The sequence below is a fragment of the Juglans microcarpa x Juglans regia genome, chromosome 4S, assembly GCF_004785595.1.
Source record: "Juglans microcarpa x Juglans regia isolate MS1-56 chromosome 4S, Jm3101_v1.0, whole genome shotgun sequence".
Classification (NCBI taxonomy): Eukaryota; Viridiplantae; Streptophyta; class Magnoliopsida; order Fagales; family Juglandaceae; genus Juglans; species Juglans microcarpa x Juglans regia.
The window spans coordinates 17,790,678-17,806,571 of record NC_054601.1 but is presented as its reverse complement, the minus strand read 5'-3'; the positions used below and the strand labels follow the sequence as shown (position 1 = coordinate 17,806,571).

The window sequence follows — 15,894 nt, the reverse complement described above, 5'->3', positions numbered from 1 at the left end:
AGAGAGTGATGAGTTAGCCAAACAGAAATTGGGGAAAAAATTATACGGGGGAAGAGGCTCTGTAATATATATATATATATATATATATATATATGTGTGTGTGTGTGTGTGTGTGTGTGTGTGTGTGTTATAACGGCATAATTAGTCGCCGTTTAAACAGAAATCCCATGAACTCTGCGGGTTTCAACACTTATTGCAACGAAACCATATCGCCGCAATTAGTATGATCCCACGATAAAATTATTGCCTCAACTGCATAATGTCACTGATTAAACTTGTTGCGACGACTATATAGAGTTGCAATAAGCAAATAATTGTGGCGTGTACACAAACAGATGTATCTAACGCCACTTGCGTAGTCGCATACCTTTTCCTACGAATTGTACTTGCCGCAAAAAATATCTACACCACGGTTTAAACTGCTACCGACAAGTTATTTTCACCATGCCACTTGTTGCGACGACTCAATATCGTTGCAATTGGGATTAATACTAGCGTACACGCAAGTGTTTACTTTTTGCGGCGAAAGTTACTAGCCGAAAAAATTATAAATCCTCTGCGAATGAATTGGTCGCCGAGGAACATGGATTTGTCAGGTGGAAAAATGGGTTCTTGCGACCGAGATTGACTGCCGAAAGTGCACAGCGCCGCAAAAGCCAGTATATGTTGTAGTGCTCTCTCAATATTCATTTTTGGTTTTTGCCTCAAAGCTTGGAACGCAAGCTTTTGATTTCATCTTCCAAATGGTGAAATATTGAAGGTAATAGACTTTTGGTTTATTTCTTAGTATGATTTATATGTGGATTTCGAGTTTCACCATTTCCTTACCTATGATGTTTCGGTTTTGGGGTTTAAAGCAATGATATCGTGTTGCTCTTCATCCACACGGCTATACCTCTATTTGGTCTTCTACTTATGTTTTGAAAAGGGCTAGGAGCTCAAGGTAAAAATTCTAATTTGACTTATTTATTTTTAGTGTGATTTTGGAAGCTCACTAAGTTGTTTAGCTTGTGTTTTGATATAGTTAATTTTTTATATTGCAAATAAATATGTATGCCCTGTTTTTGGCCCAAGCCGAATGGTATTATAATTGTTTTGCTATGTATTTTCCTATATTTCAAAAATACTATGGTGTTATTAAACTTGGTTTAATCATAGGTGATGATTAAAGTGATTTTAAATTATATATGTTGGTATCATGTGCCTCGTGTTGAGGTTTGGTTGGTAATCTATTTTTTAGGATGCTAGAGGTTTGGTTTAAATGTTTTGCTTGGTCCTATAATTTTATATTTTGCTTTTAAAAAGGTATTAAGTGAATAAAACATAAGCTTGAGTGTTTAAAAGTTTTAAAATTTCTTAATAGGCAATTTTGCTATACTTTATGCTACTTTAATTTTAATGGGAGGTTTTATCTAAACTAATTAAAATATTGCTTATATGAATAGGTTATAGCTTAGTTAGTTTAGATATAAGAGATTGTTTGTGTATGATATATTATGATATGCAAAGCTGTCCAAGTACCCCTAAGCCCATGTCACGCCATGTCTTGATGTAAAAATAGCCTATTTATGTTGTCCCTCATTTGGTTAAATTCTACCTAACCCAAGAGTCCAAAATATTGATAAGCTAACCTTCTTATAATGAGGGACCACAAGTTGATTTAAAGGGCATGTTTCCTAAGCTTGTTTAGCCTACTTGAGATGCTTAAATCTATTTTAAAGCTCATTGTTGAGAATTTTCAGATTTTATCTCCTAATGTCCATAACCCAAGGTGAGTTTGAACCAAAGAAACCTTGCTTGAAGCCTATGAATTCTTAACTACTTTTCATGTAAGCTTTTAAAATAGTCTTTTCATGGATAGCTAGCATGTCTAAATATTTAAGTTATTTCTCTCGTAAGTTGAGGTGAGCAATGGTCATTTGGGTTAATGCTAAACATAGAATGGACATTAAATTATAATATCGTGACTTTCTCTTTTTAAAGGGAGGGCTAAAGAACATTGTATGAGTATTAACACGCTTAGGCTATTTATTGGTATAGGACCTATATTGACGTTGGAAATATCAAGGAGCATAGAGGTAAGTAGCTATGACCATACTTCTTACACCAAGTTCTCTTTATAAAAGAATGTCTCTCTCTTATTGCAAATGTTCTTCTAAAGAAAAGAGTAAATAAATATAGTATATACAAGCCATTTCTTGATAGCCCCTGTTAAGCACCCTATCGATTATAATTGTGTGTATGTGTATAATGTAATGCATGCATGTAGGTTATAAGTCATGAGATTTCCATACATGCTCTCTCAATAAACTTATTGATTATGCTTATATGTAGTATAGCATGAAAATATAACTTTTTCATAAAAATACATGTGCATCAGAGTAAGAAAGATGATGAAAATGTTTTGATTGCAAAGGAAAGGAAATGAATGTCTCATGTCTTATGCTTTAAGCGATGCTTTCAATGACGCGAAGAAAATGTTTTAAAATGTCCCTATGAACTGATGTTTTAAATGACGCGAATAAAACATTTTAAGATGTCCCTATGAACTGATGTTAAATTGTCCATATGAACTAACGCTTTATGGATGTCATAAAAGAATACTGTACAAGCTCATGCTTTTAAAATGATGTTTTTCATGAATGCACTGTTAAATGAAAAGATGATGTTTAAGTTCATGCTTTTAAATGACGTTTTTCATGAATGAACTGTTAAATAAAAAGGACTGAAATGAATGAATGAAAGAAATGACTTAATGAATGAATGTTTTAATGTATAAAAATATGTAATGGTCATATGAATGAAAATGGTACCAAAGGAATGGGCAGATTGCAATGCCGGGTAAGTAGTACTGGTAGTGCACCTAGTGCTACCCCCTGACTGAAAGAGATTCCCAACTTGTGGCCACGGGCGGAATCTAGGTCCAAAGGAAGACTGCTAACCCCAACACACGAGGCGTAATAGTGTGTAACGGCCAAAGAATGTGAAATATGAAAGTACAGTTATTTCTTAAACTGTTATACATGAAAGCATAGTTATTTCTTAAAATGTTTATGCATGAAAGTATAGCTTATTCCTTAAATTGTTATGCATGAAAGCATTATCAAGATTAGCAAATGTTTATGTATGCATGTTTTCAAAAGAAAAGATTATGTGGTTAATAAGTTAACAGCATGGTGTACTGCTTACTGAGTATTCGACTCACTTTTGTTTTAAATGTTTTAAACGTCCCGGTAATGACTAAAAGGCTGGGGAGCAAGGCACTACTGCAGAGGGAGAGGCAGATGCTTAGGACCTTCCCTAACTAGAATAGTTATGTTTCTGGATGATAGATTATGTTTATGGTCGAACATTCTATTCAACTTTATATGGATGATGGGTTATGTTTATGTATAGACGTTTTATGTTAGGATGGACTCTAAAAGTCCCTTATGGGTGATGTCTATACACTAGAAAGAATGGCTAAAACTCTAAGGGTCCATTTTCAATTTGCATGGGCTGAAACACGGAGATACTTGGACGAGTGGGCTTAAGGCCCAAGGGCCTCTTTTAATTTAAGACATAACACATTCATCTGGGACATAAAAGGGTCAAGATGTGCAATACACATTTAGAGGAGTAAGCAGCGTGACAAAGAAGTTTCATACTAATCAAGAGGAACTGATCGCGCAACAGTGGATATGGGTGACTGGGAGTGATCGGCAGTAGAGCTGCAGAGTTTAGATTTTATGGTCTGTAAGACCAAGAACCACGACAGGGTGTGCTTGGTCGGCGGGTTCTAGGTAGCTTAGGTGGTGCTCTGACGCTTGTATGGTCGACGGTGGGCTGAGCAACAACACGGTTGTTTTATTATTCACGGTGGAGAGATAACAATGGAAAAGGAGTTTAAAGGCTTACTGAGAGAGGAAAGGTTGTGTGACTGCCTTAGGTGGCTGGGTTGGCGGTTTCTGTGGCTGTTTTCGGCGAGTGGGTGCTTGGTTTGTGAGAATGGTGTCACGGCTATCTGTGTAGGGAAATTTGATGTTGCTGGGGGTTTTGGCCGCAGGATATCGTGGGTTTGATGAAGAGGAAAAGAGAGGAATTTATGAGAGGGTTTTTGAGGTGTGTGTTGGTTACTGATTAGGAAACTATTCAAACTAGGAAATCAAACAGATGGAATATGGGGTGAAGATGGTGAAAGAAACCCAATCAAATAAAATTATTATTTTAAAATAGATCTTAAAATTAATAATAATAATAATAATAATAATAATAATAATAATAATAATAATTTTAAGCCCTAATTTAGGACCGTATGTTATAATCTCATCCTTTAAGAGAAATCTTGTCCACGAGATGTAATGTACTCAAATCCCTTCCATCACGTCAAAAGGTATGTGTACGGGGATTTTCCCCTTAAGGACCAAAAAGGCCTTATCAAGCCCAACCCATGATAGAAAGCCACGAATATAGCTACCTAGAAGAATCCTCTGTACATGACCTATAGGAGGAATGGTGCTGCAGGGGATGAGACACGTCGATCTGGAGACCCCTCGAATAGTGTCTAGTCCTCAAGTGCCTGCCCACATAGTATGCGTGATATGCGGAGAACTGTTAATATATTGACAAGTGAGGCATGCACGGACCAAAGGGAAAGTAGACCGAAAATAGGGGACTGAAGAACCACGCCGCATTTATGGTTCCACCACTCGGGCAAACGAGCCACATTAATGGCACCATCGCAGAGCCGCGCCCCATTAATGACGTCGTCTAAGAGTCATGCAGCATTTAAAGATTTTGACAAAAGGAATAGTACAAGGAATACGACCTTCAAGGAAGCAAGCACGATCTACCCTCTAAAACGTATACGATAAAACTTTCTCTAATCCCTAAACTCTCTTACTAACTTTAGGCATCGGAAGCTCCCTAGCCCCAAGGCAGTGTTCTCAAAGTCGCAGTATTTTCTACCTTGTGTAGGGTTCGTTTTGGAAGACCTAAGTTGTTGGAGTTTGGCCCAAAAGTGTGCGAAACACGACGTTAACAGTACATACTAAATATCTCGGACTCTACTCGCCATTCTCTCCGACCTCCTGATTCTCTTCACCGATGCCACCTTTAGGAATACTTCAACAATTCTAAGGAAACTGTTGTTCTACAAACCTTAACAAAATTTGTTCCCAAGGGAAGTGCTAGATACAAAAAATTATATAATTAAAATCAATCTTTATTAAAAAAAAATACATGAAAATCCAAATGACAGTCTGCAGAAGCACTTATTAAAATCAACCAAGTCTCACGTGCTTAATAAATAGCTTACAAAAATAAAAATAACTCATAAAACGAGCATGTCATATGTGAGATCCCAGAATTTCATAAGTTTTAATTATTTTAATTGTGTTATTTTATTTTAATTTAATTTGGTGTATTTTTCCTTATATTTTTAAATTTAGTGTATTATTTTAATTATGTTATTGTGTTATTTTAGTTTGGGCTTGTGAATTTTATTGTTTTTATTCTTGAGCTGTGTGTGTGTTTTGTTTGGGTTGTGTGTGTTTTAATTAAACCCAGCCCGTGCAAAGGGTAAGCCCAGCCCTTGTGTGGATCCAACCCGTTATGAGCCCGGCCCGTGAGGCATCTGGTAACCAGCTTTCCCTTAAATCGAACAACGCCATTTTGATGGAGTCTAGGGTTTCATCCCTTTTCTTCTTGCGCCGTGCAGCAGCAACTCTTCTTCTTCTTCTTCTTCTTTCTTCTTCTTCTTTCTTCCAACGGGTTCCTCTTCCTCCACGCACCAGCTACCGACGCCAACCGGACCTTAGTCACGCATTTCAGCCGTTCATCGCCACCTCCATCTTGCTTCTTCCTCTCCGTGTCGTTCGATGGAGGCTCCGAAGCCTTACTGTCAAGCCGTGGCTTCACACGGCCACCACCACCTTCCACCTCGAGCTTCCATGGTTTCTCTGTGTCCATCATTCGTCTGTTGTCAACCCGCACTGCCACGCACGGCTTGAGCTGCCGTTTTCTTTTCTTCCACCCGTGTGACAAGCGGTCCCTCCAATTGCCACACTTGGCCTAGTTAAGGCCACGGGTTCCTCATGTTTTTGGGGGTTCCGAGTTCCTCAATCTATGTCTCTCTTAAACTTTTCATCCCTTTGTAATTGGAGTGTTTGGTCTGTGAATTTTTGAGTGAACCCGAGTGGTTGTGTGGCTTTGCTGAGTGCTTTTGATTATGAGATTTGTGAGTTTTGGGTGTTAAATCCGAGAGCTTGAGATTTTGTTGTGCTTGGTTTTGTTCTAATTGAGGAAAAATCGATCGGTTGGTGTTTGTTGTTGCCGTGTGATAAAACCCAATTTTTGGGCACTGTTCCGCTGAGCTGCCACCTTGAGCAAACGTTCTTTCGCTTGATCTTTCAGAAATACTCATCTTCGTGTGTATGTAATTTTTCAGTTTTATTAATAAAGTTGTTGTAATTATATTTTGTAAACTGTCATTTCTGATGTAACTGTGATTGTAATGATTTGTTGGAATTGGGCCATGGGCCGGTTTGGAGGACGGGGTATGACGTGTATTGTGAAATGGTGAAATTGTAAAAAAAAAAAAGGATTAATTTTATAAATGAATTGTATATTCCTATTAAATGATTGAACTGTATATTTATGGTTTTTATTAAAATGTGCTGTGATGTTACGTGGTCTGTTGCATTGGTTACTGAATATGTGGGTGCGTGTGTATCACGACCCCAAGCCGAGATGAGGTATTATCTCGGTGGAGCTCCTCTGGTCACTCGGGAACGTAACAGACTGACGTGACATCCCCTGAATTGTCGCAGGGCGACGACAGGAAAGGATGAGGCGGAAACGCTCTCATACCGATTCCGTGACCTTTTGGCTGGCGAGGTTAGAGGATGCTTGGCCATGTACGCGCTGGGCGTGGAACTGGGCATTGCTCGTTACGAAGTCTCATGCACGGACGTTACCCTTGATGTGAGGAAGAGAGCTAGGGTGTGTGGACGGTCCATAGGGGAGACCGTAGTGCATGCGTAATTTCATAATAATTATGATTGGGACAAAAAATGGGATTTTTAGTGTAAGTATAAAAATGGTATTTTTGGAAAATTGAATGTGGGTTGTTATTCTGTCCGTATGGGGATGCGTGGTTATATAAATGTGTTTTAAATCTCTTGGATGTTGTTTTGGTTAATTACTTGCTGAGATGTCATAATCTCATTGTGGTGTTTTACCCTACGGTTCTGTTTTATGGTGCCGTAGAATTTGACACAGAGTCCGAGTATGAACCTGAAGGACCGACTCTGCCAGAAGCTTAAGTTGCTGATATGTTCAGCATTTTGGAATTTGTTTCCCTTATGTTATTTGTTTTCTTTAAATTATTTGTTGGAAGACTGTAAAGTTCTTGTAAAGTTATTTTATTGCTTTTTGTACAATTCTGGTACTTAATAAAAAAAAAACCTTTTATTTTCTCCACTGCGAATATTATGTTGTACATTTATTGCATGTTGTACACACTTTGAGCACTGGTCGTTGGGGTGCGTGATCCGTATGGTCATCATCCCGGTGTCACGAACTCCACAAAAATAACACGCTGGGGTCGGGGGCGCCACAGGTGGTATCAGAGCGGTCTGGCTCTGGATAAAACTGTATAAATACCTAGGTGCAGTACCAAAAAATTTTATTGTAATTTAAAAATATCGAGTTTTAAAAGACACATTTTATCATAAAGATGGACCGATCAGGAATGCCACATCCGGAACCTGAGACTGACTTGTCTCGTACTGATGGGAATCTCGCCATGTCTAGAGCTTTAACCCGTATGACAGAATTTCTTCAACAGAATTTTCCGCCGCAAAGGGAGCAACAGAACGGTTGTCCGTACGAAAGCTTTTTAGCTCATAGGACCCCTGCTTTTTCTGGACAAGAGGATCCACTTCATGTTGGAAGATGGATTAGTGATCTCGAAAAGACATTTGAGATCTGTGGGTGTACTGAAACTCAGAAGGTGTTATATGCAAGTTACCTGTTGCAAGGTGACGCGACTGCTTGGTGGGGGACCAAGCGGGAGCTTCTGGAAATGGAGTTAGGATCAATTGCAGCAGTATCTTGGCCGTCGTTTAAAAAGGAATTCAATGATCGTTTCTTCTCGAACACTATGAGGAAATAAAAGGCACGAGAGTTTAACAATTTAGTGCAAGGGGAGATGACGGTCGAGCAGTATGCCCGAAAGTTTATAGAACTCGGGAAGTTTGCTACACATTTGATTGCTACAGAGGAGATGCAGATCGAGCGATTTCAGAAGGGTCTACGGCGAGAGATCCGTAGACAGGTTGCTTGTTTGTAAATTCTGACTTTTCAGCAATTAGTGGCGGTTGCTTCAATTGCAGAGTAGGAGTTTTTTGATCCTGTTGCTGCTCCAATTGGGCAAAAGAGAAGAGTTTTCAGGGAAGGAAGTAGTTCGGGGTCTACACCTAAGTTTATTTCCAGGACTGGGGCCCGACCGCAGATGGCCACCGGAGTACGAATGGGGGGTCAAGCGCCAGTATGTGGCAAATGCAATAGGTCGCATGTCGGCGAGTGCCACATGTTTGGGATTCAATGTTTCAGATGCAGGCAAACGGGACATCTTGCTCGCAGCTGCCCTACTATGATGCAAGCAAACCGAGGCGGGTACTGTGGTGGGAGGACTACCCCAAGACCAACTGTTCAAGCTAGGGTCTACGCAATGACACCTGGTGAGGTAGATGATGAAGCTCAGGAAACCCAAAATACTGGAGTCATCACAGGTATAGATTTCTATCCAATCATTTGTTCATTACTTTACTGGGTGTTTTGTTTTGTTAGATTTAATTGGTAGTTTTAAATCTTTTTAGGTAGAGTTCGACTGTATGATTATTATGCTTGCACTTTGTTTGACTCGGGAGCATCTCAGTCGTTTATTTCTGCCACGTTTGCACGGATGTGCAACCTGGTCTTTAAACCTTTATCGCAGTCTTTGGTAGTGAAGTTACCAAATGGGGAAACTGTGTGGTGTTCGAAGATTACCCTAGGTTGTCTTCTGGTTATTAATGGAATGACTCTTAAGGCAGATTTGATAAGGTTTAAATTACTTGAGTTTGACATTATTTTAGGAATGGATTGGTTATATTAGTATTTCACCAGCATTAATTGTCGTAGTCAGATTGTTAGTTTCCAACTACCTGGGGGAAAGTATTTAGAGTTTGCAGGAAGTAAGATAAAGGCGAAACTTGTAGTTATATCTGCCATTCAAGCAAATGGGGCAGATGCCTTCTTGGTTCATGTGGTGTCTGCATTTTCGGAGAAGAAATCTTTAGCAGATATTTTGATTGTGAGGGAGTTCTCTGATGTGTTTGTAGATGATTTGCCTGGCTTACCACCTGTTCGTGATTTGGAGTTCGCCATTGATCTAGAATCCAGTGCGGCACCAGTTCATAAGGCCCTGTACCAAATGGCGCCAGCGAAATTAAAAGAGAAAAGTCAATTGCAAGAACTGGTTGATAAGGGGTTTATTCAGCCTAGTTTTTCACCTTGAGGAGCACCAGTGCTATTTGTTAAAAAGAAGGATGGTACCCTTAGAATGTGTATAGATTATCGAGAGCTCAATAAAGTAACCATTACGAATAAGTATCCCTTACCTCGAATTGATGATTTATTCGATCAACTTCAAGGTGCTACTACTTTTTTAAAAATTGACTTAAAATCAGGATACTATCAATTGAGGATAAAGGATCAGGATATACCTAAGACTGCCTTTAGGTCTAGGTATGGGCATTATGAGTTTAAAGTGATGCCGTTTGGATTAGCAAATGCCCCTGCAGCATTTATGGATATGATGAATAGAGTATTCCAACCCTATCTAGATTCCTTTGTGATAGTTTTTATTGATGATATTTTGGTTTATTCTCGAGAACCGGAAGAGCACGCCAGTTATCTTCGATTGGTTTTGGGTAAGTTAAGAGATCATTAACTCTTTGCAAATCTGAACAAGTGTGAATTTTGGCTGGAGGAGATTAAATTTCTTAGTCATGTTATGTCCCGGGATGGAGTAGCAGTTGATCCAAGTAAGGTTGAAGCTGTATTGGCATGGCCACGTCCTTCAACGGCGCACGAAATTCGAAGTTTCTTGGGAATTGCTGGTTATTATCGCAAGTTTGTGGAAGGCTTTGCTCGATTGTCTGGACCTCTCACTACTCTTACCAGGAAAAATGTGGAGTTTGTTTGGTCCTACAAATGCGATAAGAGTTTTTAGGAGCTGAAGAAGAGGTTAACTACAGCACCTGTTTTGGCACTTCCGGAACCTCATAAGCCGTTTGTGGTTTTTAGTGATGCTTCCAAATTTGGTTTAGGATGTAATCTTATGCAGGAGGGAAGAGTTGTGGCGTATGCATCCCGCCAACTGAAGGATCATGAGAAGAATTATCCCACACACGACTTGGAGTTAGCAGCTGTGGTTTTCGCTCTCGAAATTTGGCGGTACTATTTATATGGTGAGACTTGTGAAATTTACACTGATCATAAGAGCCTTAAACATCTTTTCTCGCAGAAAAATCTTAACATGAGACAGAGGAGATGGTTAGAGTTAATCAGTGATTATCAATGTGAGATTAAGTACCACCCAGGAAAAGCAAATCTGGTTGCAGATGCACTAAGTCGAAAGTCTTATTCAGTTGATGAGGCTGAGTTATCAGGGTTAGACTCTCTCCTTTCTGATATAAGGAGATTTCTTGCTGCGAGTTCACAGCAGGAAGATGTGTTGACTTCAATTCATGATATCTGAGTTCTTGATTTTGAGGAGTTGAAGACTCTGCAGGAAAATGACTCTAAGTTGTTAGATATTAAAGAAAGAGTCAAGAAGTCACAAGAACCCGCGCATTTCAGTCTAAGCAGAGATGACATTCCTTTATTCTGTAATCGCAAGGTGATTCCTATAGATTTAGAATTTAAAGAAAGAATCTTGGTTGAGGCCCATGCAGCGCCTTATTTAGTTCATCCTGGAAGTACAAAAATGTACCGAGACTTGAAGAAAAGTTTTTGGTGGGAGGGAATGAAAAGAGACATTGCTTTGTTTATTGCAAAATGTACAACTTGTCGGCAGGTTAAAGCTGAGCATTAGAGGCCCGCTGGCTATCTTCAACCACTCTTTATTCCTGAGTGGAAATGGGATGACATCGCAATGGATTTTGTAATTGGTCTACCAAGGACGTCTAGTGGGAAGAATTCAATCTGGGTTATTATTGATCGGTTGACCAAGAGCGCCCATTTCTTACCTATTTCTAACACTGATACTTTGGGAACTTTGACTCGGATATATGTCAAGGAAATTGTGCGTCTTCATGGAATACCCAAAAGTATAGTGTCAAATAGGGACCCACGATTCACGTCTCACTTTTGGAAAAGTTTGCAGACAACTTTGGGCACCAAATTGAATTTCAACAGTGCTTATCATCCTCAAACTGACGGCCAATCAGAACGCACTATTCAGACCCTTGAGGATATGTTGCGAGCTTGTGTTTTGGATTTTAAGGGAAGTTGGGAAAATCATCTGTCGCTTATAGAGTTTGCTTATATTAACAGTTTTCAAGCGACTATCCAAATGGCCCCTTATGAAGCTCTTTATGGGAGAAAGTGCAGATCTCCTTTGTTTTGGGATGATGTTGGCGAAGGGAACCTACTTGGACCAGAGATTATTCAGGAAATGAGGAATTAGGTTCGAGTTATAGGAGACAAGATGGCAGCTGCGCAGAGTCGTCAGAAAAGCTATTCGGACACGAGGAGAAGAGATCTATTTTTTGAGGAAGGTGATTGGGTGTACCTCAAAGTTTCTCCAATGAAAGGCGTTAAGCGTTTTGGTAAAAAAGGAAAACTTAGTCCGAGATATGTTGGCCCTTTCCAGATTCTGGAGAAGGTTGGACCAGTTGCTTATCGTATTGCCTTGCCAGAATATTTTGGAGAGATTCATGATGTTTTCCACGTGTCGTCATTGAAGAAGAGCTTTGGTCAGTAGGAGCCACTTTTCGTTGATCCAGGGAGCATTCAACTCCGGCCAGATCTCACGTATGAAGTTGTTCCAACTCAAATCTTGGACAGAAAGGAGCAACAATTGAGATCCAAGTCGATACCTCTAGTTATGGTATCTTGGGGAGATCCTTTAGCTTAGGATTTTTCATGGGAGAGAGAAGCAGACATGAGAAAGTTCTACCCTTACTTGTTCGGGTAGTTTTGAATGTTTGTTTTCTTTCTCAAGTTTGTTTTGAGTTTTGTATTGTATCTTGTTTCGGAATCAATGAAGGAACTTGGCAATTTCGAGGACGAAATTTCTTTTAAGGGGGGAAGGATGTGAGATTCCAGAATTTCATAAGTTTTAATTATTTTAATTGTGTTATTTTATTTTAATTTATTTTGGTGTATTTTTCCTTATATTTTAAATTTAGTGTATTATTATAATTATGTTATTGTGTTATTTTAGTTTGGGCTTGTGAATTTTATTGTTTTTATTCTTGAGCTGTGTGTGTGTTTTGTTTGGGTTGTGTGTGTGTTTTAATTAAACCCAGCCCGTGCAAAGGGTAAGCCCAGCCCTTGTGTGAATCCAACCCGTTATGAGCCTGGCCCGTGAGGCATCTGGTAACCAGCTTTCCCTTAAATCTAACGACGCCGTTTTCATGGAGTCTAGGGTTTCATCCATTTTCTTCTTGCGACGTGCAACAACAACTCTTCTTCTTCTTCTTTCTTCTTCTTCTTTCTTCCAACGGGTTCCTCTTCCTCCACACAGCAACTGCCGACGCCAAACGGACCTTAGTCACGCATTCAGCCGTTTGTCGCCACCTCCATCTTACTTCTTCCTCTCCGTGTCGTTCGATGGAGGCTCCGAAGCCTTGCTGTCAAGCCGTGGCTTCACACGGCCACCACCACCTTCCACCTCGAGCTTCCATGGTTTCTCCGTGTCCATCATTCGTCTGCTGTCAACCCGCACTGCCACACACGGCTTGAGCTGCCGTTTCCTTTTCTTCCACCCGTGTGACAAGCGGTCCCTCCAACCACCACACTTAGCCTAGTTAAGGCCACAGGTTCCTCAAGTTTTTGGGAGTTCCGAGTTCCTCAATCTATGTCTCTCTTAAACTTTTCATCCCTTTGTAATTAGAGTGTTTGGTCTATGAATTTTTGAGTGAACCTGAGTGGTTGTGTGGCTTTGCCGAGTGCTTTTTATTCTGAGATTTGTGAGTTTTGGGTGTTAAATCCGAGAGCTTGAGATTTTGTTGTGCTTGGTTTTGTTCTAATTGAGGAAAAATCGATCGGTTGGTGTTTGTTGTTGCCGTGTGATAAAACTCAATTTTTGGGCACTGTTCCGCTGAGCCGCCACCTTGAGCAAACGTTCTTTCGCTTGATCTTTCAGAAATACCCATATTCGTGTGTATGTAATTTTCCAGTTTTATTAATAAAGTTGTAATTATATTTTGTAAACTGTCATTTCTTATGTAACTGTGATTGTAATGATTTGTTGGAATTGGGCCATGGGCCGGTTTGGAGGACGGGGTATGACGTGCATTGTGAAATGGTGAAATTGTAAAAAAAAAGGGATTAATTTTATAAATGAATTGTATATTCCTATTAAATGATTGAACTGTATATTTATGGTTTTTATTAAAATGTGATGTGATGTTACGTGGTCTGTTGCATTGGTTACTGAATATGTGGGTGCGTGTGTATCACGACCCCAAGCCGAGATGAGGTATTATCTGGGTGGAGCTCCTCTGGTCACTCGGGAATGTAACAGACTGATGTAACATCCCCTGAGTTGTCACAGGGCGATGACGGGAATGGACGAGATGGTAATGCTCTCGTACCGATTCCGTGACCTTTTGGCTAGCGAGGTTAGAGGATGCTTGGCCATGTACGCGCTGGGCGCGGAACTGGGCATCGCTCGTTACGAAGTCTCATGCACGGACGTTACCCGTGATGTGACAAAGAGAGCTAGGGTGTGCGGACGGTCCATAGGGAAGACCTTAGTGCATACGTAATTTCATAATAATTATGATTGGGACCAAAAATGGAATTTTTGGTGTAAGTATAAAAATGGTATTTTTGGAAAATTGAATGTGGGTTGTTATTCTGTCTGTATGGGGACGCGTGGTTTTATAAATGTGTTTTAAATCTCTTGAATGTTGTTTTGGTTAATTACTTGCTGAGATGTCATAATCTCATTGTGGTGTTTTACCCTATGGATCCGTTTTATGGTGCCGTAGAGTTTGACGCAGAGCCCGAGTATGAACCTAAAGGACCGACTCTGCCAGAAGCTTAAGTTGCTGATATGTTGTTCAGCGTTTTGGGATTTGTTTCCCTTATGTTATTTGTTTTCTTTAAACTATTTGTTGGAAGACTGTAAAATTCTTGTAAAGTTATTTTACTGCTTTTTATACAATTCTGATACTTAATAAAGAAAGACCTTTTATTTTCTCTGCTGCGAATATTATGTTGTACATTTATTACATGTTGTACACACTTTGAGCACTGGTCGTTGGGGTGCATGATTTGTGTGGTCATCATCCCGGTGTTACGAACTCCATAAAAATAACACGTGGGGGTCGGGGGCGCCACATCATAAACTGTCTAGGCCTCTGCCTCGTCTCCCTGGTTCAAATCTTGTTCTGCAGCTCCATCCTCACAAAGATCATCACCTGCTACCACATCATCAGTAGTAAGTGTAAACACTCTAGTTGGTGTTGTAGCCCTCTACCCACTTTCTTCCGCTAAAACTAATGTATTCTTTTCCAAAAAATCTTGAGCCATATGGTTGGGCTTTCCATATTTGAAGCAAGCATTCTGGCCCTACAAACAGTTTTTCGCATGCATCCTTCTACATGTCTTGCAAACTGGGTAGAACTGACTACCATGAGCTGGCCTTAGACGATCATTTGAAGTAGGCTTTTGTTGTGGTAAGGCTCTTACAATGTTTGTTGGCATTTCTTCTAATTGAATAGCTTTCTGTTGACCCTCATGGATCCTGAGTTGTATAAGACGACAACGAATCCTCAGATGTAGTCCCCACTCAAACTTCTTTGCTTTCCTCGTTTCATCTGGAATCGGGTAATTTGCGAAACATGATAGTGCCACAAATGTTGCAGGATAGTGCTTTACAGTCACAGTTCCTTGAACTAGCTCCGCAAATCATCTAGTTCTTCCTTCTTGGAGTGTCAGGGAGAAGAAACGGTATAAGAATGCTAACTTGAAGCGATCCCAGGTGATGGGTACTCATTCGCCAGGTTTGAGCTACAGAAATTCCCGTGCAAAAGACCACCAGTCATATGCTTCATCCACTAGTACGTAGGTGGCATACTTCACCTTCTGCTCATTGGTACTATAAAGAGCCCTAAATATCTTTTCCATCCTTTTAATCCAACTTTCAATGTTGAGTACTTCCGACTTGCCATCAAAGATCGGAGGATGCTGCTAAGTAAACTGATTTAGAGTGCAATCGACTCTAGGAGTCCTGACTTCCATGCCTTGATCGTCGACGAAATGTGGGAAAAATCTTGTAGCAGCAGGTGCCAAAATCTCAGGCTCGCTCGGTTGTGATTCTGCAGACTCTTCAGGATACGCATTCTTTCTCCTTCCCAAGCAATATAGGATTCCATATACCACCTACTTTTATCCTTATCATATGAGTATCACACAATGAGACCCATAAAATATTAAAATTCACAATTCAACTCAACTCATATCAACATCCAAATGTAGCCTAAAACGACCTCATCTTGATCCAAACCTTCAATTCTTTTCCCTTCTCTCTTTCTCTCTATTATTTCCCCTCATGCACCGAATACTCTTATCTCTCTCTCAAATGTCTCTCTATTTCTCTCTTCTTCACTGTCGTTCGTCACACCGACCGCC

General features: G+C 40.0%; 2 long non-coding RNA genes across 2 annotated transcripts; one reads left to right on the top strand and one right to left on the bottom strand.

The window, feature by feature from the left end:
• Positions 1-794: 794 nt before the first annotated feature.
• Positions 795-6,339, top strand: LOC121262255. The gene is made up of 3 exons (XR_005940073.1): positions 795-810; positions 1,329-1,335; positions 6,095-6,339. It is a non-coding gene; the product is annotated as an uncharacterized LOC121262255 (long non-coding RNA).
• LOC121262254 lies at positions 1,406-13,286 on the bottom strand. The gene is made up of 3 exons (XR_005940072.1): positions 13,127-13,286; positions 6,840-6,842; positions 1,406-1,417 (listed from the first exon to the last, which is right to left on the bottom strand). It is a non-coding gene; the product is annotated as an uncharacterized LOC121262254 (long non-coding RNA).
• Positions 13,287-15,894: the final 2,608 nt, after the last annotated feature.